At 41.1% G+C, this 21,820-nt stretch overlaps 7 non-coding genes across 7 annotated transcripts; all 7 read right to left on the reverse strand.

Annotated features, from left to right (window-relative positions):
* Positions 1 to 3,606: 3,606 nt before the first annotated feature.
* On the reverse strand, positions 3,607 to 3,680 carry trnat-ugu (transfer RNA threonine (anticodon UGU)). The gene has a single exon. It is a non-coding gene; the product is annotated as a tRNA-Thr (tRNA).
* A 3,758-nt stretch (positions 3,681 to 7,438) lies between these two features.
* On the reverse strand, positions 7,439 to 7,512 carry trnat-agu (transfer RNA threonine (anticodon AGU)). Its single transcript has one exon. It is a non-coding gene; the product is annotated as a tRNA-Thr (tRNA).
* Positions 7,513 to 7,816: 304 nt separating this feature from the next.
* On the reverse strand, positions 7,817 to 7,890 carry trnat-agu (transfer RNA threonine (anticodon AGU)). The gene has a single exon. It is a non-coding gene; the product is annotated as a tRNA-Thr (tRNA).
* Positions 7,891 to 8,194: 304 nt separating this feature from the next.
* On the reverse strand, positions 8,195 to 8,268 carry trnat-agu (transfer RNA threonine (anticodon AGU)). Its single transcript has one exon. It is a non-coding gene; the product is annotated as a tRNA-Thr (tRNA).
* A 620-nt stretch (positions 8,269 to 8,888) lies between these two features.
* Positions 8,889 to 8,962, reverse strand: trnat-agu (transfer RNA threonine (anticodon AGU)). The gene has a single exon. It is a non-coding gene; the product is annotated as a tRNA-Thr (tRNA).
* A 262-nt stretch (positions 8,963 to 9,224) lies between these two features.
* Positions 9,225 to 9,298, reverse strand: trnat-agu (transfer RNA threonine (anticodon AGU)). The gene has a single exon. It is a non-coding gene; the product is annotated as a tRNA-Thr (tRNA).
* An 11,872-nt stretch (positions 9,299 to 21,170) lies between these two features.
* trnat-ugu (transfer RNA threonine (anticodon UGU)) lies at positions 21,171 to 21,244 on the reverse strand. Its single transcript has one exon. It is a non-coding gene; the product is annotated as a tRNA-Thr (tRNA).
* Positions 21,245 to 21,820: the final 576 nt, after the last annotated feature.

The following is a 21,820-nucleotide window of genomic DNA, read 5'->3' on the forward strand; positions in this document are numbered from 1 at the left end:
CACAGTCCACTGTGTGGCTGTACAGCTCACGACTTAACTGAATATATTCCAACACCTGGCTCGCCTTCTTGCATCCAAATGTAGAACAAAACAGATGTTTGAGCTGTAAAATCTGATGTAATGAACAGAATCCATGAGACTTGTTTGATTTATTAATTTATTTAATACATTTATTCTAACCCTCCCCGGGCTCTGGGGAGGATTCATCCCTCCATCAGACCTGTTGCCACTGATTTTCAGTCCACTTCTCGTGTCCTTTGGCACAGCTCAGCCTTTTCTCCCCGTTTCCCTCCTTAAGAACGGCTTCTTGACAGCCACCCTTCCATGGATTCATTTCTGATGAGGCTTCATTGAACAGCTGAAGGTCCAGATGCATCTCTGGGAATCACCCATTTTCTGCAAAAATGCCATTTCATGCATGTCAAACTGTTATTTTATAGATGCAACCAGAGAAATGGGAACAGATGACAAATTCTTCCCATCCCTGAATTTTAGCTTGAGCAGCTACTGATGATGCAGCCCTTTTGGCCACCTGGTACCTGCTTCAGGTCAACCTCCTGAACAACCCATTACTCATGTTTTGTTTTAACAGATTTGAAAGCTTTCAAATCAACTCAATATTTTTAAGTGTAAAAATGTTTCACTAATTGAATTAAGTATTATGCAGTATTATTTTTTTCATGCAGCCTAATAGGAGGATCCAAAAAGAACTGTTAAGTTAAAAGCACATCTTCTGAAGTTGGAATATTTTTCCTTCAACAGGTTCCAGAGCTGTAACCTCATACCAGATGTTGAATTTAATTTGATTTCAATGTCATTTGTGAATGTAAGCTCCTCATTTTCAACAGTGGAGCTATCCAGGTTGAAAAAAGGTTGTCATTTTGGAGAAAGTCTAATCAACATAAATATTTCCACTAAACAATAAACGCAAATTAGCAACAGGTTTGATGGAAGAAAAGCCAGTAAAGCGCCTCTCAAACTCTGGTGCTCTCTGGCATCTTGCCTTGAACACAATTTTTTTTTATTAATTTACATTTACATAGGACAATTTATTTAATGATATGATCAACAATCATATCAAATCAGTCACCAAATCAGCCTTTTATCAACTTAAGAACATATCCAGAATTAAGGGTTTCATGTCCCAAACAGATCAGGAGAAGCTGATTCATGCTTTCATCTCCAGCAGACTCGACTACTGTAACGGTCTTCTGACTGGACTCCCCCAAAAGAGTCTCAAACAGCTGCAGCTCATTCAGAACGCTGCAGCCCGAGTTTTAACCAGAACAAAGAGATCACATCACATCACCCCAGTTCTCAAGTCTTTACATTGGCTCCCGGTCAGATACAGAATAGATTTTAAAGTTCTGCTACTCGTCTACAAATCACAGAATGGTTTAGGTCCAGAATACATGAATGACATGCTGGTAGAGTATAAACCCAGCAGAGCTCTGAGATCTGCTGACTCAGGTCAGATAGTGGAGCCCAGAGTTCAAACTAGACACGGTGAAGCAGCTTTTAGCTGTTATGCTGCACACAACTGGAACAAACTACCAGCAGAACTGAAATCAGCCCCAACTGTAAGCACTTTTAAATCCAGGTTAAAAACATTTCTCTTTCCGTGTGCTTATGGTTGAGTTTATATCTTTCTTTTTCCCCTCTTCTTTGATTGCTTTATTTTTATTCTATTTTTTTTTCTCTTTAAATTGCTTGTTGTTATGCTGCTTGATGCTGTTCTTTTAAATGCCTTGTCTTTATGTAAAGCACATTGAGTTGCCTGTGGTATGAAATGCGCTATATAAATAAAGATACCTTGCCTAATGTTACATAATTGTCACAGTAGGAGCTATAGTTAAAAAAATACTTAATGAAATAGTTTTGCCCTATTTGATAACCAACGTTTATTGTGAATGTCCAGACATATACTCATAAACAAAAAAGGTAATTAGCCCAATTTAGTCATTCATTAAACTTTAAGAAATTACAAAGGTAAAATAACACAGAACAAGTGAACACAGGGTGTATACAGGTATAAACAACTTAAATTTAAGAATTTTTATGACCTTTTAATACCATTTCTAAATGAAGGGGAGGGGCTGTGTGTGTGTGTGTGTGTATGTGTGTGTGTGTGTGTGTGTGTGTGTGTGTGTGTGTGTGTGTGTGTGTGTGTGTGTGTGTGTAGGCTATATGAGAGAGATGCGTGACTGACAGAGAGACGGAGGGAGAGCAGGGAAAGGAAATGCAGCTTAACGAATACGAGTATTTCTTTAAATAGCGTTAAAAAAAAATAATAATAACGAAATGCAATATGTGTCGGCCGGTGTTTAATTTGTGGCGCACCGCCCCGAATTAGTCTATGTGGGAAACACTGAATATTTAAGACCCATGCAATCTGAATTTAAGACAATTTAATACTTTTTAAGGTCTTATTTTCAGGAAAATTGATTTACGACTTTTTAAGACTTTTTAAGGACCCGCGGCCACCCTGGAAAAACAATACAAAAGCCCTCGTATCTGTTTACTCTCTGTCGGCTCTACACCACAGCACACCCGTTGCTGGAGCAACCGACTGACAGCTTATCAACCCGACAGAGCAGAGATTATATTAAAAACATATTCAGTCCATTACAATATTATGTTATCAGGCTTGATGTTAGTTTTGCAATTATTAAATAGTTGTCTGAACACAGTGGTTGTTGATTAGCTAATTTCAATGCCTGCTCTACTGATGACCCATTTGTTTAGAGTTGCCTTGGATTTATAATTGGAACACAGATTAAAGTGTGAATGTTTTATTACTTGTACTTATTTTGCCACTGTAAAGTTTCACCAACACACAAACCATGACTTTTTGCAAAGTTTAGGTAAAATATAGGCTACAAAAGATCCTGAATAAAGAGCCGTCGGGGAGTCGAAAGAGCCGGCTCTCAGAAAAGAGCCGAACTTCCCATCACTACTTCTTACCACTGGATTCCATTGGGAGTGTTTCATGAAGTCCAATTTGAGTTTCTAAGGCAAAAATCCTTTCTTGTAGCGCACAAATTTCTTGTTGATATATCCGACAGCTTTCAGAGGGCATGTTGAAAGGATTGTAGTCTCTGAATCATCAGATAAATTCTAAAAAGAATAAAATTGATTAAAAAAGTCTGGGTTCACTTAAAAGAAAACAATAAAATTATATCCCAGACTTGTGGAAAGAAGTAAAATGATTTAAAAGCAAACAAAGCGATAAGCAGCAGGAGGAAGCAGAGACACGTCTGCACTCTTCAGAAGCAGGAAGCAGGATAGTTAAAGCCATGAGTAGAAGTGCCTCCAGTTGGTTCAAAACTTCATCATATTTTGCAGATATTGTTGGGTTTTCAACTCAGACCCTGGTGTTCATGAGGAAGTCATTTTCACCAGTTACAGCCAGATCTCATGAAGCGGTGTACTTATTACACACCAAGTCATTTACTGTGTTTTTACAAGGCTTTTTTATGCTTTTGCGTATTATTTTCCGCTACATATTTCAAGGAAATGACGTCCTGCCCTCAGCTTTTACTCTAACTCTGACTATTTCATGGTTTGTACGTTAATTTTGATGTTTAGCTAGCTCTGAAAGCCCACAGGCACTGCTGGGATTTGAACCCAGGATCTCCTGTTTACAAGACAGGCACTTTGACCAACTAAGCCACAGCGCCACATGGTTCATAAAACTGATGAAGGAATAAAGCAAACATTTAGCTTGTTGTTTGTAAGTACTTAAAATCAAAATGACTTTTTAAGATAGTAAGTAAGCGTTGTTTCTAAGTGCTTGTTAAAATGATTATTTAAGATAGTAATTAAGTGTTTTTTAGGCGATGTGAAAATCGTTTGCTGTGACTTTCAAATCTGCTTCAAAAACTGGACGTGTTTCTTCAGATAAACTCCTGACCAGCTGTGAAAAAGCAGTGAAAATGTCTGGCCTGTATAAACTTTGTGATGTCATACAAGATCAGAGATGACATCGATTGTGATGTCACAACAGTGATGACATCACAGCTTTGTGAAGGCTTCTATTCTGTCTCTTCTGGTCTGTGGTTCCAACCACAGATTCTGGATGGAAGTGAAGTCCGGATTCCAGAATGTTGATTTGTGTTCTCTGTTAATCTCTGGACGACTTCAGCTGATTACTTCCTGTCACTGTCACGTTGGAAGGTCCACTTCTGCCAGTTTTTCAGCAGCCAGTATCATGTTTTCCACCAGCAGTGTTTCCCAAGACAGAATAATGTCAGTTTGTTTAAAATGTTGCCAAAATAAACTATTACAATTACAACAAATGTCATCTCAGGGCATTTCAGTAATAAAGTCCAATTCAGGCCAATTGGAGTTCAATTCATTGTAATTATAATACTGTTCAGAATGAATTCAGAATGAATCCAATTCATTCATACAGAGCAATTCAAAAACTATTTCCTCGCTAAGGAAACCAACAGATGGCACCGAACTTGCACTATTTCTAATTAGATAGAACTTTTTAATAGTTCTAAGATCATATCTTTCTGGTTTTATTTGCATTTTACAAAGAGTCCCGAGTAATTATGAAAGTGGGGTTTTAATTAGAAGAAAAAGGCTCAAAATAAAGTGATTTTTAGGAGTATGCAGGGATTCATTTCCATCTAATGAACAGCTCAGTTATATTAAACAGTGGGCCGTGTGAGCAGCAATCAGGGGAGTAAGGAGTTCACAGATCTAACTAACTTCTCTCTATGACTAAATGAATAGCTGCATGATGGTCAGAAGAGAAAACTAAAGTCACTCTTAGTGTATGAACTCACCGTTGTCACTGTCCACTTGCTGTCACTAAACATGTTGCTCACGTGCACTGCGCCCCAGGCTCGTCTGTTAGCCAATTCGCTCTGTGAATAATTCGCTCTGTGCAAGACTCTACTCCCGTTCTACTTCCGCTCTCTCAAGTGTGTGATCCACTCCTTCCGGTGCTATCGCTAACTAGCTAGCAGTAGCCAGACACGTATAGCTAGATAGATCTCTCTCTCTCTCTCTCTCTCTCTCTCTCTCTCTCTCTCTCTCTCTCTCTCTCTCTCAGACATTTATAGTAGTAACTATGTACTGTGTGTAGATAACATTTAGGACAGTTGTCCTGCAGATACTTTAGATTTGTAGAATTATCAATTGTTTTCTATTTTTTTTTAGTTGAGGTGTATATGACCTAAACAAAAACGCAGCACCCTGAAAAGTACAAACTTTTCAGAACTAGAGGTAACGATTCAATCAGGTTTACACAGCTATACAAGCACAGTCTTGTTTGGTTGTGGTGGTGTTCATCTTTACAAATCTATAGAAAACCTGAAGTGATAATGGTCACTAATGAAGGCTTACAACTGACCTGAGACCATACCTTTTGTACTCATTGAAATGAGAGCCCGAGTGTAAAAATCTATGTGGGTTGTTGATATTGGATTATTGAATAAGTGTTTTTCAATATTTACTTAGTAAATTCTACATGTTGTAATGTCATCTCTGTGCGTTTTCATTTTAATTTCAAGTCAGGAAAAACCCAAAGCTAATGTAACGATGACAATGACACCAAGACTGTTTTTGAATTAATAATTTATTATTACATATTCAAAAGATGCACACATCTCATTACAACAATGAACAATACAACCTCTACACTGGTAGAGATTTGCACAAACAAACAATAAAGATCAGTTCAGGTTTTGTATAGATTTCTAAAAATGAACAATAACTGATTGGAAGAACTGATGGTTTGAACTGACTGAAAGAACTGATCATTTTAACTGATTGAAAGAACTGCTGATTGAACTGATTGAAAGTGCTCCCAATTCATTGCTGAGTTGCCCATGCCTTCACTAACGGCCCATTCTGATAATTGACCAGGAAGCAGGCCACACTGAACAATTCGTCAATGTTCCCACATATAGACAGTGGTATCTCCTTGTCGAAGAGTTTGTTCTCTTTCACTCTCCTTATGCACCTCTCCACGTGCACTCTCAGCCATGCAATTGACTGCGTCTGTCTGACATCCTCTCGACTCATTTGTTGTTTGTTGCTGAGAAAGGCAGGCCGGTACACCTTACAAGGAGCAAGGTTGTCCACAACAAACCCTTTGTCCACCATGATGGCCGTACCTGGCTTCAGCAGCTTTACAATCCCGGACTGCTTAACTCATTGGCTGCCAAAGACGTCTATAGACGTCAATTGCGTTTTTTAACGGAGCGGGCTGGGGGACAATCTAGCGGAGTTTGTCATTAAATCTTAGGCTTGGAAACACTAAACAGAGAATATACTGGCAAAATTACCCGCAAGGTGGCAGCAGTGCCACTTTGCACAAAAAAAAGCTTGTTTTCTCCGTTTTTTTCGTCAAACAGCTGTTTTTTTCGTGAAACCAACCTATGTTCTACTGTCTATTACTAAAGGACTGAAAATGGTAGAAACAAACTTTTTTTTTCCTGATGAAAGAAGAGAGTCTACTCTTTCGTTTGGTAATTTCAGTGTGTACATAGTCATAAGGCACACTTTTCTGTGGGTCTTGGAAAATCAGTCAAAATACTGTAAAACACTTGGCAGTATGGGTCTCTCTGCACTGAAAATGGCTGGCAGCCACTCATAGAGCCTGCATACAGTCCGGACACAAAGGTGACAGCACCGTGGGGTGCCATGCCAATCAAGGCCTTGAATGTAGTGTGAGATTTGTATGTGGAAAAAACCTCACTCTGAAGGAGCAGAGAGGATGGCGTCTGACAAAATATCTCCGTACAATAAAGGACCACCTGTGTGTCAGAAAAAGCTGCAAACTCAACTGGCAGGTGAGCTCTCACTGTCGCTGGAGGAATCCAAAGGCGCTGGCTTCCTAACAGGCAGTACAGGAAATGAGTCCATGTGGAGATGATTCCACTTGCAGTAGTGCGGTGAATGCTGAACCTCTCTGCAAGATCCCTGGGAGGAAAACCCACTGACAGGTACATCAGGAAAAGAAGAAACTCATCAGTGGGTCTCAGTTTCTGTTGAGATATAAAAACAAAAGGCCTCTGTTTAGTTACCTTGACATTGGCATTATTATTACAAAGCATAAATCCGAAAACTTTCGTTTTGTTTTGTTTTTGTTTTGTTCGTTTTCAGTAACGTTTTACATTATGCATTGCTGTTTGGTGTGTAATTTGTTTTTATGTGAAAGCAATAAAAAATATATTAACAAAAAAGGCCTACACCTTTTAATATCACGTCACGTTACATCATCACTTACCGTTGCTGGGTGATGGACTGTGTTGCTGCTGGCAGAGACACTCTGAAAGCATAAAATAGGCATAAATGACACTTTAAAAGCTGTGTTCTATTTATACGCACTTTCATTCAGTGGACGAGTGAAAAGTATTTAGTAGAAAGCTGATAATAAGCTGTTTTATATGCTAAGTCATAGCTTGCTCTGAAGGCTTTCAGGCACTGCTGGGATTTGAACCCAGGATCTCCTGTTTACTAGACAGGCAGTTTGGCCAACCAAGCCACAGCGCCACATGATTCATAAAACTGATGAAAGAATAAAGAGCAGGAACTGGATCCACCTCAGGAAGTGGTTTTTGTGATTTATTTCTGATATTCATGTGATCTCTGCATAAATCAGGGCTTGATGTTATTCACATTATCTCCATATGTGAAAACATTGGATTAAGTCCCAGTTTAATCTTCTGTAACTCAAGAATATTTAAAGCCATGAGATGAAGTGCCTGCAAGTACAGACTGTTTTGGAAGTCCAGCACTCCTGAAGCACTGCTGTAAACAGTTATGGCACCATGTTGACGTACAAAATAACACCTTAAGGCACTGCTGGGATTTGAACCCAGGATCTCCTGTTTACTAGACAGGCAGTTTGGCCAACCAAGCCACAGCGCCACATGATTCATAAAACTGATGAAAGAATAAAGAGCAGGAACTGGATCCACCTCAGGAAGTGGTTTTTGTGATTTATTTCTGATATTCATGTGATCTCTGCATAAATCAGGGCTTGATGTTATTCACATTATCTCCATATGTGAAAACATTGGATTAAGTCCCAGTTTAATCTTCTGTAACTCAAGAATATTTAAAGCCATGAGATGAAGTGCCTGCAAGTACAGACTGTTTTGGAAGTCCAGCACTCCTGAAGCACTGCTGTAAACAGTTATGGCACCATGTTGACGTACAAAATAACACCTTAAGGCACTGCTGGGATTTGAACCCAGGATCTCCTGTTTACTAGACAGGCACTTTGACCAACTAAGCCACAGCACCACATGGTTCATAAAACTGATGAAAGAATAAAGAGCAGGAACTGGATCCATTTCAGGAAGTGGTTTTTGTGATTCTGTACCTCAAGAATAGTTAAAGCCATGAGTAGAAGTGCCTCCAATTGGTTCAAAACTTCATCATATTTTGCAGATATTGTTGGGTTTTCAACTCAGACCCTGGTGTTCATGAGGAAGTCACTTTCACCAGTTACAGCCAGATCTCATGAAGCGGTGTACTTATTACACGCCAAGTCATTTACTGTGTTTTTACAAGGCTTCTTTAATGCTTTTGCTTTTTATTTTCCGCTATATATTTCAAGGAAATGACGTCCTGCCCTCAGCTTTTACTCTAACTCTGACTATTTCACGGTTTGTACATTTATTTTGGTGTTATGTAGTGTGACAGGAGGAGAAGCTCCATCGTACTGTACCCTAACCATTTGACGTGTTATGTGAACGGAGGAAAATTACACTCTGAAAGCATAAAAAAGGCATAAATGACACTTTAAAAGCTGTGTGCTATTTAGACGCACTTTCATTAAGTGGACCAGTGAAAAGGATTATGTAGAAAGCTGATAAAAAGCTGTTTTCTATGCTAAGTCATAGCTTGCTATGAAGGCTTACAGGCACTGCTGGGATTTGAACCCAGGATCTCCTGTTTACTAGACAGGCACTTTGACCAACTAAGCCACAGCACCACATGGTTCATAAAACTGATGAAAGAATAAAGAGCATGAACTGGATCCATTTCAGAAAATGAGCTCAAGAGACTCTCCCAAAACTAACTGTGACTTCTAAAAACCATTTTTATCAAGTCTGACCAAAGAACAGACTCATAATAAGCATGATGCTCATTGAAAGGTCCATCATTTGATGAAGAGCAACTACGCAAAGCATTCAGTAGAACCCTGATAACAACCTGATTCTCATGCTAAGTCATAGCTAGCTCTGATGGACTACAGGCACAGCTGGGATTTGAACCCAGGATCTCCTGTTTACTAGACAGGCACTTTGACCAACTAAGCCACAGCGCCACATGGTTCATAAAACTGATGAAAGAATAAAGATCAGGAACTGGATCCACCTCAGGAAGTGGGTTTTGTGATTTATTTCCAATATTCATGTAATCTCTGCATCCTTACTGGCACAGAGGTTTGCACAAGGTGCAAGAATTTTACTCACCCGAAGGAGTGTACTTTTGAAGTAAGCTGTATGTAGCATAGTCATAATTCTGGTAATCTAATGCAGGCACGTCACCAGACACTTTTTACCGGGACACGTGCCTCTGTAAACATGCGTTGTGCCCCTGTAAAAATTCCCAAATAAATCCTTCAGACTACGCTACCACTGATATGTGCCAAGGAAGAATAACATAGGCACGATTTTCCCCATTTCAACCACGTAACCTACTTTAGCCAATGCTGCATAGGCCTACCAAAGAGTGAAGTGAGGAGGCTGTATTCGCAGGCATTGGGTGCGTCGCCTGTTCAGCGAATGGACCGTGTGTGACGCGTAGCGCGCAATTTGGAAGTTAAGATGATATAACTTCTCAGACCATATAAGGAACTCTTAATTTAAGATTTTGACTTTTTATTTAGCAATATTCCCTCTTGTAGAAGTATTTATTGACTGTGCCACAGTGAGATTAAAACATGTTCAGTTCCTGGACTGAAATATTGTTTGTTACTTTGTATCTGTTGAAAGTTGTAACACTGTGCATACTGTGTTTTTTAGTAATACTGCCTCTTGTAAAAGGCTGACTTGATTATGTTTGATGAGCTACAGAAGGAGGAATTGAAGCTAAATGGCTGAACTCAGGTGTTTTTATTTGCTTAGATAGCCTGTAGCTCTGTTACTGTGTCACCCCACAGAAGTGCAGGAGAGGATATTCTGCTTTGACTCGTTTTGCTTGTTGTTTTTTAGCGTTTGTCTAAATGACTTTTTAAGTACGTGTTGTTTTTCAGGCGCTTTGTCTTTCAGGCTTTTAGAAACTACAGTGATGTCATGTCCTCTGATGTCATGTTTCCACTGTGATGTCATGCAAAACTGTGAAGTCATAATCAGTAATGACATCACTTCTTGTGATGTCAGAAGCAGTGGTGCTCTGTTCTCAGTCAGCAGGCATCACGTGTGCTGTTTTGCTCTCTTTTTCAGCTTTCTGATCTGAACTGTAAATAATATGCAACACATGTTCATAGAGCCCAGGCAATGGTGGCACACATGGGTTGTATGAATGCTGTATGAGATGTAAATGAAAACAGAAGCAGGGATCCTTTATATATATGTGATTAAAAATGGGACAACAGTAACTGAACCTGAATGCATCACTGTCCAGGTCAGTAATAATGTATTTATTGTATGTTACGGTGCTCACAGCTGCTTTCTTCACGCCTCACCTGGAAGTGTCTTTGAAGCTGTTTTGTATGTTGTCTACACTGACTGTGAAGCAAAAGCAACACAACAGCCACATCTGCAGCTTGTTCTCAGTGTTTACAGCTCAATCATTCAGCTGCTTTCATGCATCAACATAATACAGTAATAACAGTGCAGTCATGCTGGTTTCTGTTAAGAGCTGCTTACAAGCAGAATGGGATTATTTCTACGTGTCAGCATACAGTGTATAACATGGATTCCAGTAAGAATCTGACTTTGAAAGAAAGAATCAACATGTAAATGATAAAGTGTCTTCCTGTGGATGTTCTCAGATATGTACAGTATGAACACTGTGATCCTTTCCCACATGTCCCAGTATGTCTGATTGTGTTCCAAGTGAGGGTCAGACTGGAGAAAGTGTCATGAAGCTGCCACCCTTAAAAACCCTTAAACAGGCAACGTGCACCAGGAGATACACGCTCTTTAACATCCTGTAAGGGGTGTGCTGGGAGGTTTTTGCTAATCAAGTTGGCATTTATCAAAAGTCTTGTCTGGTATTAGCATCTAGATCACATGATTTGGTTCAGGCTATCTTTCATCGTTTCGTCAGCCAGATCAGAAAACAAAATTGCCGCCAGTGGTGGAGAACCTGCTTCCTTGGGGTTAAGTAATCATATATTAGTCATACTTATTTTCAGTCAAACAACAATTTAAATTCCTAATAATAATTAGGACATTTGTCTTAACATTCTGATGAAGAAAAAATGTTTCAACTGTGATTGTGGTGCTACTTAGCAGCTTTTGAAATGTATGTATCCCCTGAGATACGTTGCCAGATTAGGGGTAGAAATTTGGTCAATGTGCTCCTTTTAAGGGGAAAGAAAGAGAAGCACAGGAATGAGAGTGATAGAGGAGATCCCTGCAAGTTCTTCTGACTCTGAGTCACGTGATGTCAAGGAGTTGACCTTGCTGACATGATGGTGGCCTTGTACCGCACCCCTGCAGTCCCACCGGTGGTACCTGTGCCTCTATTGCAAATGGCTGATATAGCCCTCAACAATGGATGGCTGCTGTATCGCAGAGGTGCCAAAAGCATTGATGTGCAAAAGCACCAAAAGCTGAAGGAATTCAGGCCGGAGGTTGCAGATGCCCTTATCCACAGTGGAAAGAAGAAGGGAAGGCCTTCTAAGGGAGGGGAGGAGAATGTGCACAGCCCCACCAGATGCATACAAAGGCCAACAACCCCAAGAGCCATGGTTGATGTCCGCCATGATCAAGTGGATCACTTCCCAGCTTTCACAGACAGGGGAAGGTGCAGGCTTTGCCCAGAAGGACAGACAACAATCTACTGCACAAAGTGTGGTGTTCGTCTGTGCATCGTCACTGGGAAACACCCACGCAACTGCTTCCAAGCGCTCCATAAAAAATTAAATATAGGCAGGAAATGAGGGGCATTGTTCATAGAGTTGCCACCATTATGGAAAACCTGGACCCATAAAACCTTCTCCAGTGTTCAGTTGTGTATGCATCATTTGAGAAAATGATTTTGTTTTTATGTAATCTTCAGTGCACAAAAAGTTCAATATGTTAATCTTGAGATGTTCCGTTTCCGAGATTACTAAACTGGATTAGTAATCTCATAACAAATAATAAAACCAACTTTAAATGTGCTCTGTGTAATGTAAATGACCAAGAAATATAACAATGTATCATTTATCTTCATTTTGGCTCCATATATACCTTAATAGGGAAAAGTAACCTGGGAAATACAACTCATAAAATCCCAAATATTGAATATATATATATTTTGAATGTGAAAATATTTTTCTTAGGGCCTTAAGAGATGAGTGATAACATTAAATAATCCTGCCTGTTTAGAATCAATAAAAGCTCTGAATACCAAAGCATCTCAGTGTCATTCCAGTGTCATCTCTCTAAGTAATGATGGAAGAAGCAGAAGCTTCAGCTGCTCCTCCTCAGCTCTACTTTCCATATTGTCCACACTGACTGTGAATCAGAAGCAGCACAACAGCCACATCTGCAGCTTGTTGCTGAAAAGCTGCTCTGACAACATTCACAGCCCAATAAGCAGCACAGTGACAGCAATGTAGTTGTGTTTGTGAGTCAGAGGAAATCTCAGGTTCCCACCATGTGAGTGAAGGACAGACTGCAGCACTGATAAAAATGAATTCCCAGCATCAGTGTGTCAGTGGAACTGAAGGTGAACTGTCTGAGAGCTGAACACTGACAGCACTTTGTTCTCTTCTGGCTCGATGATGACGGATAGAAATAAAGCCTTCATGAGATCTGCCACCTTCTTTTCTTGTGTCTTTGTTGCCTCCTCCTGTGCTGTTAGTTTGGAGGCCAGATTAATATCGGCGGCAGTCTTTTCTTTCAGTTGCTCTTTCCAGCTCTCTGCCTCTTTCAGAACTGACTGATATTCAGTTTCTGCTGCTGCTGCTTTCAGAGTTTCACACAATCCTGCAGTGACTCGGTTGCACTGCTTGAGCTCCTGCTCACACTTTTGACGGAGATGACGCTCACACGTCAAACAGTTTTCCACCTTCTTTAGTTTTTCCTCAGTCATGGAGCAGCCGCTCTCTGCTGCCACTCTTCTGTCTTTTTCTCCTGTCAGAAAGAAATGTTTCTTCAGCAGCTTTGTCCTCAGAATATCCATCCCATGCTATAAATAGCTGATCTTGTCATTCTTCTGTCGGTAAGAGTTCTGTCATTTCTCTGATCCATGATCTCGGTCGGCAGCAGAGGCGTTAGAGGGAATCCCCTCGGTTTGTGAAACTGGAAACTTCCACTTGACTGGAGGAACTACGGAGGCCTGGAGATGATCCTGCAGGAGCTGGACATCCTCTGAGTGAGGAGTCCCAGCTGCAGCAGAGACCTGGGATTGTTCTTTTTCCAACAGTTGCTGGGTTCCTCATAACTTTCCTTACTGCCAAAAGTAATGGGACACGTGTAGAAACCCTCGGGCAAATCGTCGTCTGCCATGTCACACCACTGAAGTGGAGGAGATGATTTCTTGTTTTGACTCATTTTGCTTGTTGTTTATGAGTACTTCAAATCAAATTTTTTTAAGATAGCAAGTAAGCGTTGTTTCTAAGTGCTAGTTAAAATGATTATTTAAGATAGTAATTAAGTGTTTTTTAGGCGATGTGAAAACCGTTTGCTGTGACTTTCAAATATGCTTCAAAAACTGGACGTGTTTCTTCAGATAAACTCCTGACCAGCTGTGAAAAAGCAGTGAAAATGTCTGGCCTGTATAAACTTTGTGATGTCATACAAGATCAGAGATGACATCGATTGTGATGTCACAACAGTGATGACATCACAGCTTTGTGAAGGCTTCTATTCTGTCTCTTCTGGTCTGTGGTTCCAACCACAGATTCTGGATGGAAGTGAAGTCCGGATTCCAGAATGTTGATTTGTGTTCTCTGTTAATCTCTGGACGACTTCAGCTGATTACTTCCTGTCACTGTCACGTTGGAAGGTCCACTTCTGCCAGTTTTTCAGCAGCCAGTATCATGTTTTCCACCAGCAGTGTTTCCCAAGACAGAATAATGTCAGTTTGTTTAAAATGTTGCCAAAATAAACTATTACAATTACAACAAATGTCATCTCAGGGCATTTCAGTAATAAAGTCCAATTCAGGCCAATTGGAGTTCAATTCATTGTAATTATAATACTGTTCAGAATGAATTCAGAATGAATCCACTTCATTCATACAGAGCAATTCAAAAACTATTTCCTCGCTAAGGAAACCAACAGATGGCACCGAACTTGCACTATTTCTAATTAGATAGAACTTTTTAATAGTTCTAAGATCATATCTTTCTGGTTTTATTTGCATTTTACAAAGAGTCCCGAGTAATTATGAAAGTGGGGTTTTAATTTGAAGAAAAAGGCTCAAAATAAAGTGATTTTTAGGAGTATGCAGGGATTCATTTCCATCTAATGAACAGCTCAGTTATATTAAACAGTGGGCCGTGTGAGCAGCAATCAGGGGAGTAAGGAGTTCACAGATCATAGACAGAGGCAACCGTCCAACTATTCAAAGCTTTTAAAATGAGTAATAAAATCTGACAGGTAACCAGGGGAGGAAGTCCTTTAATCCTGGAAATATTCTCCAGGTGATAGTCGGCTGACTTCCTAACTGAGCTGATCTGGCTGCTGAAGTTCAGCTCTGAGTCCATAATAACACCCAGATTCCTGCTTGGTTTGTGCTTTTTAACATCACAGCCTGAAGCTGAGCTCAGATTTTTAACAGCTGACAATGACCTCTGTTTTCTCTTTGTTTAGCTGCAGGAAGTTCTGGATCATCCGGTTGGTTATTTGTTGGAGGCTCTTTGCTGGGCCAGTTATTCCTCTGTGCCAGCAGCTGAGCACCAGTTCTGCCAAAACTAACAGGAAACATCATCCTGCACCGCTGGATTATCAACAAGTGACACTGACCAAGTCAGGAGATTAAAAAGGATGCAGAGGATAGTCAACCATCTCCTAAACACGGGACTTGTGTTTGACACCAGTCTTTGAACTGCTGTGAGACCGTTGTTTCCTTCATTCGTTTTTCAGCTTTTTTTCCAAAATCTACTTGGTCGAAAGGTGTAAAACATTAAAAGTACTGGGTTAAAGTTAGAAAAGCATCATGTTTAGGAAATAAAATACACTTTTGGGGGAAAAACTTGGCCAATAAGACCAGGAGCTCCTGACCTGTCTCATACATTTCAGTAAGACCTCGGGAAATTGTACCAAAAAGGGCAAAACATGTCTCCTTTAAAGGACCAATAAGAGCTACATCTCAGACTCTACAGGCCTCAGTTAACTTGTTAAATGTGTCAGTGGGTCGGTGTGAAAACTCAACATCTTGGATGTTATTTCCAGCTTCTACGTTTAACTGAAATAGAAAATCTGAGAATTACGACAATTTGGGTAGAGCTATTTTACGACAGTAAAATATTTGGCAGTGACTAAGTGCCTTTAGCACAGACAGGAGGGTGGAGGCGAGAGGAGACAATGAGGCTGATACCAGAGCAACCAGATGAGCCTCCAGCGTCCACCTGTCCTGATAGTCCCTCACAAGCAGCTGTCTGTTGTTAGCACGTTAAGCTTTGATTGGTCTGGGCTGGTCTGTGGCATTATTTATAAACCTTCACCCTTGCTGTTTCCTCTCATAGCTTGTTTTCACCATGACAGCTGCTGGGTTCTTCCTGAGGTATAAGCACAAGCTGTCTTTTACAGTTTTTGTTTGATTGATTGGAAACATTAGTTAATATTGCATTCTTACTCTTTGCTGTACATAATTTCAGGGTTTCCCTCTTTGCCTTGTTGACTGCTGCTACATGGGGTTTTCCCACTAAAGGTGTGCTATCATCTGTTGTGGTAAAACATTACATGCTTGCTTGAATTAGCTTCTGCTAAACTTGTTCTCGTGCACCCAGGTTCAAAATCAGCAGGCCAGAGCAGCAGCGGCACAAGAGCTGCAGGTAATTTTGGCTCTTACCAGGGAGCAGCCGCTGGCCGCCCGGTGACCGTGCCCTACACTGCTTCCAGTGATGTTTATATGGCGACACCTGTGCTATCCTCTGGCTTAAGTCAACCTGTTCTTCAGGCAGACCCAAGACTCAGCGGCTATGGCTCATTTGTGCCAACGCAAATGGCTGTCCAAGCTCCCGGTTTTGTCCAAGCTCCCGGTTTTGTCCAAGCTCCTGGCCTTGTCCAAGGTGCTCTTCAGGCAGACCCAAGATTCAGCAGCTCTGGCTCCGTTGTGCCCGTGCAAATGGCTGTGCAAGCTTCTGGTGTCCCACAGGCTGTTCAGACGGGTCCAGCATTGAGCAGCTTGAGCTCTGGCCTGCCTGCAACAGGATACTCTACTGTCACTTATGTACCTGTTGATGTAGGATCTGACGTTGGCGCTCTGCAACCTGGAGCTGCCCATGGAGCTGCCCAATCTGGACCACAAGGTAAATCTTCTGCTTGGAGTGTACATGGCCCAAAATATGTTTGGAAGCCTAAAGGTGCGTTTTCATGAAGCCACTAGCAAATCTTGCCGAGCTCTATTATGAAGCCAAAACCTGCTGTTTAGTTTGAATTAAAAAATAAATAAAAATTCAGAACATGTGTATTAAAACACAAAATGATGCTCAGGTGTGTAATAATGGCTCCCTTCTGCTTGGAGGAAAGGCCCTTCACTTTAAGCAGCCTTACTGGGGCACCAAAGGGAACCTGAGCATTGCACCTGTGCTTCTCATTCAGTCTGCTCAATCTCTGTAGAGGGGGGTGGAGCTTTTAACTTTACGTCCTAGGAAACTGCGACGTCAACACTCTGTGCTATCAGAACTTCTGCTGTGAAAAGGACTAATTGTGAAATGTCTCCACACAAAAACCCAGTGGGCTATTGCTCCCTCAGTCTTTGAGGATGCGTCAGCCCAAGCCCTCAGCCTCACTGACGTTCTCCCTGCAGCCCCTCTGTCACCACCTGGCCCTGTCCTCCAGTCAGGGGAGACCTCCATTGTCACCAAGGAAGCTGAACTCGGGAATTACCAGCAGCAGACGGAGGAATTCGGCTACCCGGATGACCGCCAAGGGTCTGGACCGGGATCCGCAACCGTACTGGTGCCACGCTTTGGTGTGGGTGGATCTCCTAACTTTGACTACAGGCTTTTGTATGGCTTGTACCCCTCTGGAACCTACAGCACCTTCAGCCAGCAGCATGAGAAGGGCAAAGACTACTTTCAGGATGTCCACTACTTGAAGGAGCATATTACTGACAGCCATGGTTCTGGGCAGCAGAAAAAGTTCTTCCCAAGTGCCCGCTAGAGCTGAACATGATGTGCAGAGGGTATGTTGAGTGGTACCTGCAAATGTCTTTATCTCAATGCTCTAACTAATCTGGTTCTGTTTCAGATTGGAAAGCTGAATCCAACGGCACAAGATTCTTAAGTCTTTGAATTAAAATCTTGTGAAATGATCTCGCTTCAGAATGATTAACTCTTTCGGTGCCATTGACGTAAACAGACGTCAATTTAAAAAAAAAAAAAAAAAACACTGACTGCCATAGATGTCAATTGCGTTTTTTAACGGAGCGGGCTGGGGGACAATCTAGCGGAGTTTGTCACTAAATCTTAGGCTTGTAAACACTAAACAGAGAATATACTGGCAAAATTACCCGCAAGGTGGCAGCAGTGCCACTTTGCACAAAAAAAAGCTTGTTTTTTGGGTCAAACAGCTGTTTTTGGTGAAACCAACCTATGTTCTAGTGTCTATTACTAAAGGACTGAAAATGGTAGAAACAAATTCTTTTTTTTTCCTGATTAAAGAAGAGTAGTCTTTCGTTTGGTAATTTCAGTGTGTACATAGTCATAAGACACACTTTTCTGTGAGTCTTGGAAAATCAGTCAAAATACTGAAACACTTGGCAGTATGGGTCTCTCTGCATTAAATGTCTAGCAGTCAATGAGTTAAGGGAAACAATGGCCTGTGTACACCATCTGGGTTCAAGGTAAATGGCAGCCATCACCTGTCATATTTGACTTGGACGTTCTGCTTTTGGTTTCAAACATGGCTTCTCAAAGCTCTGCATCTTGAGAGGAATTGCTATGGAAGTGTTAAATAGTTGCTTCCATTGCTCAATTGACTATAGTGATCAGCTACAGCATCCTTTACAGCCATTTCTCTCCACCTGTACATGGCAGCCAGACACAATCCCTTCTATAGAGTGCATAGTAGCCAACCGGAAGGCTTGCCAAACAAACATTGTGCTTGAAATACTTGGCTGGATACTCCTTAAATATTCTTCTGCAGTTAAAGGAGAACTCCGGGGCACTTGAAGCGCAATCCCATTGCTAGAGGTTGTCAAATACTGATAGTATGACACAGACTGGTTCAAATCTGCCTTCCCTGTGTGGAGTTCGCGCAACCTGTTATGCGAGGCTAATACGTGGTGGCTAAGGGGCAACTGCTAACCCTTCCACGTAAAACAACTTGCACACTGCAGAAACGTCACACAACTTTATAAACCATCTGACAAAGTCACAAGCCTTACCATCAAAACCATATGCATGGTTCTTACATTACTGGCATGGGGACGTTACAAAACAACTTTATAAACAGCATGTAACTTACCTCTTGTTGGTAGGCGCGCGCATGTGAAAGCCCAAAAGAGTCGATGGAGAATAATCCCATATACAAAACAATTAATCTTCTCTAGAAAAACTGCGTTCAAGTATTTAAAACATTACAATACATGCCCAGTAATATTGTTGTAATGTTTTAAATACTTTTTTTTTTTTTTAAACCCATTAAAATAATCATTAAGTAATTAAAAAGTGAAGAGTGCAGACTAAATACTTTCAGGTGTCATATGCACAGCTAAATAGAACTGTTTTCAGCCTGGATTTAAACATTGTCAGAGTTGAGGCCTGTCTCACATCTTCTGGAAGACTGTTCCAGATTTTAGGAGCATAAAACTGAAACGCAGCCTCACCTTGTTTAGTCCTGACTCTGGGCACCAGCAGGAGACCCCTCCCTGAGGTTCTCAGAGCCCGAGTTGGTTCATATGGCTCTAACATGTCAGAGATGTACTTTGGCGCTTGACCGTGAAGAGACTTGTACACAAGCAGAGCTGTTTTAAACTCTATTCTCTGAGCGACAGGAAGCCAGTGCAGAGACCTGAGCGCTGGACTAATATGGTCGTATTTCCTGGTTCTAGTCAGGACTCGAGCAGCAGCATTCTGGATGTACTGCAGCTGTCTTATAGCCTGTTTAGTGTAGTGGTTATCACGTTTGCCTCACACGCGAAAGGTCCTCAGTTTGAAACTGGGCGGAAACATTACTTGCTCCTCCTTTATTTATTTCATCCTTGTGTGAAGATGTATGACTGCACGTTAATGATAGCAACATCAACATATTCATAATTATGGATAGGAGGGGAGCTTCATCTGCTATTCTTGACATGTAAAGTCAATTTTTGCAGGTTTTCAAAAGATTTTCTCATGCTATGGTGTGAAACGGACTTTGGCGAATCCCTAGCTGCTGAGCGAAAATGGCAGCCTTCCATCAAGGAATCGAACCCTGTTCCTCCACTTGACAGGCGGATTCTAACCTTTGACCATTGAAGAAGATACAGAATGTGTTGCTTGACTGTCGTGCCAATTCTGAGAATACAAGCTGTAAGAGTATCACTGAAAAATTGACAAAAAAAAATCACGTCGCTAAAACCCTTTCATTGTCAAGCATTTGCATGACTGAGAGCGTAAATTGACTGTGGAAGGGGTTCCATGGTGTAAAGGTCAGCACTCTGGACTCTGAATCCAGTGATCTGAGTTCAAATCTCGGTGGAACCTTCAGGTGTGTGCTGTCATGGTTGCGTTCTGGAAAGAAGATGAGTTGAGTAGGCTAGTCACTTGTGAAATGACACCAGAGTGCTCAATTCCAGCTGAGAGGATCTGTGGTATGTGACATCACACCTCTGTGTTGCTAGTTGAATCTTTTTTGGTTTCTTCTTGCATATTCATTTACGATTCTTCTATTTATCCATGCTCTCCCAGAGGAGTGTGTTACAATCCCACTTCTGACTCAATTTGTTGCGACTCCACAATCTCTTTCCGCTAGCAACAAAATTTGGGAAAACTTACCTCATTGTTTGGCTTCCAGAACACTAGTGAATAGGCATGGCGCCAGTTTCCGTAGTGTAGTGGTGTTAGCCCGATTCTTTATATTGGAAGCCCAAGAACCAGTTGGAGCAGTCTTAAGTTAAACAAAGTATTTATTGGAGGTCACAGGTCAAGTATCAGCGCTGGACTTGGAGAGACAGAGTTCTCGCATGAAATCCGTCCGACCAAGTCCCGAGATCTGGAAACATTTCATATTTATGTTCACCCTTATCTCAGAGGTTGTACCTACATTTGACGACGCATCATTGAATATTTACTCATGCTGTGAGCAGGCCATCCACCGTCTTCGTCATGTTGTTTGGATGTGATAAGCGATGTGTGTGTGTGTGTGTGAGTGTTGTTTCAGGCGTGCATCTACTGCACCAGACCTATCTGTCCTAAGAGACGCTTTATCTGACCCAGTTATTTTATCCCGCTACGTCATCTTAAAGTGTTGGACATACATTTGCGTTGTATGAGCAGAGTGTAACGTACAAACTAGGAAAATAGTTTATCTAGAGAACTACATAATATGAATACATAAAGTCTAAGAATAAAGCCAATTTATAACACTGGGGTTGATTTTGTTCAGAATCAGAATCAGAATTCGTTTTATTGCCATTGTTAGTGAACAGTGTTCACTAACTAGGAATTTGCTGCGGCGTAAGGTGCAAACATGTAACATAGAATATAATAATAAAAAATAAAGAATAAAAATATATGAATATAAAATATACAAGGTGCCCGAGGGGAGTGGAGCAAATAGAGAAGGGTCAGCTGTGATCCGACATGCTCGCCCCATAGTCCTGGAGACGTGCAGGTCATGTGAAGACAGTTACTTGATAAGTCATAGCTAGCTCTGAAGGCCCACAGGCACTGCTGGGATTTGAACCCAGGATTTCCTGTTTACAAGAAAGGCACTTTGACCAACTAAGCCACAGCGCCACATGGTTTATAAAACTGATGAAAGAATAAAGAGCAGGAACTGGATCCACCTCAGGAAGTGTTTTTTGTGATTTATTTCCACTATTCATGTGATCTCTGCATAAATCAGGGCTTGATGTTATTCAAATAATCTCTATATGTGAAAACATTGGATTAAGTCCCAGTTCAATCTTTTGTACCTCAAGAATAGTTAAAGGAGAACTGCGGTATTTTCAACATTAAGCCTAATTTATGAGTCGTCTGCAATGTTTTAGAACCCCCCTCACCATTTTTTTTAATTTTACTGCTGTCTCCGGTATTTGCCTAATTTTGATTCTTCTCAACCTGCTTCAGAATGGCAAGCATGGTGCATGTCCTAAGAGGTCCGTAAAAGCACAATAAACGTCCGTTTTCAAAATCATCAACTCACCGGAGTGGTTACTGGTGTGCACTGGTAATCCATATCAAATTTCGTTGCGAAAAGTTGCTTCTGTCGTGTTTTATTTGGCAGCTCGTTCATGCTCGCACTATTTTCTTAGCGGTGGCAGAGTAATATCAATGAACATCCAGTACAAAATGTCAAATAAAACACGACAG

This window comes from Odontesthes bonariensis, chromosome 11 (genome assembly GCF_027942865.1).
Source record: "Odontesthes bonariensis isolate fOdoBon6 chromosome 11, fOdoBon6.hap1, whole genome shotgun sequence".
Classification (NCBI taxonomy): Eukaryota; Metazoa; Chordata; class Actinopteri; order Atheriniformes; family Atherinopsidae; genus Odontesthes; species Odontesthes bonariensis.